The sequence below is a fragment of the Elephantulus edwardii genome, unplaced genomic scaffold (genome assembly GCF_000299155.1).
Source record: "Elephantulus edwardii isolate Elephantulus edwardi_28Jun2011 unplaced genomic scaffold, EleEdw1.0 scaffold00153, whole genome shotgun sequence".
In the NCBI taxonomy this organism is placed as follows: Eukaryota; Metazoa; Chordata; class Mammalia; order Macroscelidea; family Macroscelididae; genus Elephantulus; species Elephantulus edwardii.
This window is the reverse complement of record NW_006399903.1, coordinates 3,859,512-3,863,626: the sequence shown is the minus strand read 5'-3', so window position 1 is coordinate 3,863,626 and position 4,115 is coordinate 3,859,512. Positions and strand designations below refer to the sequence as shown.

Sequence of the window (4,115 nt, the reverse complement as noted above, 5' to 3'; positions counted from 1 at the left end):
TACCTCATTGTGGGTTTGATTTGCATCTCCCATTGCCCATGATTTTGAACCTTCCTTCATGCTTCTGTTGGTTAACTGAATGATCCTTTGTGAAAAGGTTTTCCATGGCTTTTTTTTAAATAAAATTTTTATTTTATACTGGTTTACTTACAAAGTTCATATACATTGTTTTTCACACCAGATCTTTCCCCCTTCCTTTACCTCCCTCTACCCATCAAATTGTGCAGTGCTATGATTATCTCCCCCATCTTCATTCCTCTGCTCCCACCCTCACACAGTTGGATCCTTACACACGTTTTATTAGTTATCTATTTCTACAATTACCATCTTAGACAGTATTTGTCCTTTGGGACAGAGTTAATTCATTCAGCATAATGCTCTCCAGTCCCTCCCAAGTTAGGTATGATTTTTAAAATCTTTGCACCTGTATGCTGCATAGTGTGTGATTTCTTCACTTCATAGTGTGCATTTTCTCATTTTCCATGTCTTTTGCTCATTTAGTCATTGGGTTAGCAGTCTTTCTCCTGTGGAGGCCTTGTCATATCCTGTAAACTTTTGTTTTGAGACCCTTGTCTGAGATGGCTTTGCCAAATGTTTTCTGTTGGTTTTTATTCCCCACCACCACCACCACTAAGTAAGGTTTTGTTTTCACCCTGTTGGGGAAAGTTGGGCTTTTTATGCACGTAGGAATTTGATCTTTAAAAGGTCCTATTCACGCCCATTTAAAAGATTAAGATGTGCCTAATTCAGGCCATAGTCTTTCCAATTACTATTTATGCATCAGAGAACTGGGAATGACTGAGGATGACAGAGGAAGAATTGATGAATTTGAGTTGTGGTGCTAGAAAAGAGTATTGAACATACTCTGGACTGCCAAAAGAACAAAGAGGTGTATCCTAGAGAAGGTGAAACCAACTGCTCCTCGGTGGTAAGGAGTTTGAAGCTCCATCTCACGTACTTTGGGCAGGTTTCCTGAGGGACCAGACCTCAGAGCAGGACATCATGCTTGAAAGGGTTGAGGGTCAGCACAAGAAAGGGAAAACCTGGATGACATGGATTGACCCATGGGTAATGGGGTAGGTGTGTCAGAAACAGTAAGATTCACTCAGACCTTTCCCATTATTCAGGTAACAGATCAGGTGTTTGCTTTTTAGTGCCAGACATGATGAAAAGAGATATTATTTTTTGTAATAAAAAAGGAACAAGTTTAGACTAAGCTAAATACCTATCCATTTAAAACTTTTAGGGATTACTGTACAAGTATTCACTTTAAGAACCTACTAGAATCTGACTGAAATAGAATGTTCGCAAAGACTGTAATCACACAGCTGTTTGCATGACTAGATCAGGGGTAGTTGGAGAAATGAAAAAAAATCCCTAAAGCTACTGTATGTATTTTATAAGGTGAAAAACAAGCATTTTTATTATAAGCTATGATGTATTTCCCTGGTATGTTGGGCAGATTCTTATATCGTCTCCACATTTCCCCTTTGATGAAGATGGGCAAATCCATGACTTGCTTCTAAACAGCAGAATATGATGAAGTTGATGGGGGCCCTTGGATTTTGTGAACATTTGTGTTTATACCATATATAGCTATATTAGTCTTTTTAAAAAAAATAAATTTTAATGAATGTTTACAGAGACTTAGGGTTTCCAGTCATTCATTGCTGCACTTTTCTCTCTGCCCACTTTGTTGCACTTTTCGCCCTTCCCACTTCCTCCCCCCCAATTCACTTTTCTCCTTGAGTAAAAGAAAAACTCTTTCATTGTTATACAATCCCTCCCCCCAAGTCCACTGCACTGTGCAGCCTTCATTCTGGACTTCTGTAATGACAATAATACCCATTCATATATCCCTTTTAAACAGTTCTTTCCCTCATCTGTTTCACTGCAGTGTACATCATTCCTCCCCTCCTTCTCTGCCTTACTTCAACACTGATATAAGTCCTGTTTTACAACAGTGGCCCTATGCAATATTTGTCCTTTTGTGACTGAGATCTTTCACTTAGCATAATGTCCTCCAGGGTCATCAATTTTGCATAATATTTCATGAGTTCCTTGTTTTTCAGTGCTGCATAGTATTCCATTGTGTGAATATACCAGAGCTTCTCTAGCCATTCATTTGTTGATGGGAAATCGGGTTGTTTCCAGTTCTTTGCTCTTGCGAACAAAGCCACAACAAACATGTGTGTGCATATATTTGCTTGGGTAGTGGTTATGGTTTCTTTAGGGTAAATTCCCAGTCATGGAATTGCTGGGTCAAATGGTATTCCTATTTGCGACTTTTTGAGAAAGTGCCATATAGCCTTCCATAGTGGTTGCACCATTTCATATTCCCACCAACAGTGAATAAGGGTTCCAGTTTCTCCACAACCTCGCCAGCATTTGATGTTTATTGTTCTGTTAAATTTTGCTATTCTTACTGGGGTGAGACGGTATCTCATAGTTATTTTGATTTTCATCTCTCCTAGAGCTAGGGATTTTGAACATTTCTTCATGTGCTTGTTGGCCATCTGAATGTCTTCTTTGGTGAAGTGTCTATTCATATTCTGTTCACATTTTTCAATTGGGTTATTTACCTTTATGTTGTTGTGGCGAGCTGTCCTATTCTTTTTTCTTTTATGGTAACAAATTAATTTATTTCATACTTTTTTCCATTCCATATCATCAGGAGGATTGATTTCAACTTTCCTTTTACCTACATCAGACAAGTTGGTACTCAAAACTGTGCCACCAGATTCCATAAATGATTTGTTCATAGCACATTTCACTTCATCAGAACCATCTGAATAGATCTGCTGAAACAATTTGTTTAAAGCTGCATCTCCCTCCAACTTCTCATTTTTTTTCTTCTTCTTTGATCTCTCCAACAAGTTTATCCAAATTTCTTGTATAATGAGATGATGACGGATACAGGTTCTTCACATCTGCTGTGAACTGCTTTGGCTTGAGTTCATCTCCTTGCCCCTCTGGCTTTTCCCATCTCACAGCTCCTGGCTTTTTCATTTTTATTTCAATCTTTGTTCAAAGTACTTTAAATGTGCTCTGTTCTGGTATTATGGGATGAAGAAGTCTTTATTTCAAGTTGTAATCCTCTCCAGAAGGAAGTTTCACCAGAGCAGACAATTCTTTTTTGCTGAAAATTCCACATTTACATCATTCTTCTGAACATTCTTAAGCATAAGCGTAATAGTTACTTGAGATTCTGTTTGATACCAGTCATACTTGATTTTTTATTGCTGAGTCCGCGCTTCAGATTCTGATCCATTTTGAGATTCTTGACATCTTTTAATCCAGACAATGAAATTATCAATGTGTGCCATCTAATTTCTGTCCTTCCATAAATGTCTCTAAAGCCTCAACGTGGTTTTTTTCCATGATATTCACAGATCCCTTTCCTCAGCAAAGCAGTGGAATTATTTGGATTAAGTTTGAGAGATTTATTTGCACCACCAGCAGCATCACAATAATTTCCAAGAAGAATGTTACAATAAGCTCTTTGACAATCATCTGGTTTCTGTCCCAAAGCCTGATTCGGTTCTTCTAACGCCGCCTGGGGGTTCTCCTCTATCAGAGCATCTGAGAGGCTTTGGAAAAATCTCTGGGGTGTCGCGGGTCTAGCTGCAGCGGCCGCCATCTCTAGTGGTCACTATTGCTAAGATAATCGAAGACACCCGAGCTGTCCTATTCTTGATAAAACCTCTTCTTTTTTTTAACTTTTTTTAAATTTTATTATTGATTTCAATGAAAATTTACAGAGACTTTGGATTTCCATTCATTCATTGTTGCACTTTTCTCCTCTCTCAACACTCTCCCTAGCACAGTACCCTCTTGGAAAAGTATAAGAAAAATTCTTTCATTGTTTTACAATCCCTCCCCCAGATCCACTCCACTATACAGCCTTTGCTCTGGACTCAGGTTGTAACAAAAATCCCTAATAATTTTCCCTCTTAAACAGTTTTCTCCCTCATCTGTTTCAATGCAGTATACATTATTGAACTCATCCTTCTCAGTCTCCTCCCAACCCCGAGGTCAGTTCTGTTTTACAACAGTGGCACCATGCAGTATTTGTCCTTTTTTGATTGAGATACTTCACTCATCATAATGTCCTC

General features: G+C 38.4%; 1 pseudogene; it reads right to left on the bottom strand.

Annotated features, from left to right (window-relative positions):
• Positions 1–2,645: 2,645 nt before the first annotated feature.
• Positions 2,646–3,640, bottom strand: LOC102875709 (annotated as a pseudogene).
• Positions 3,641–4,115: the final 475 nt, after the last annotated feature.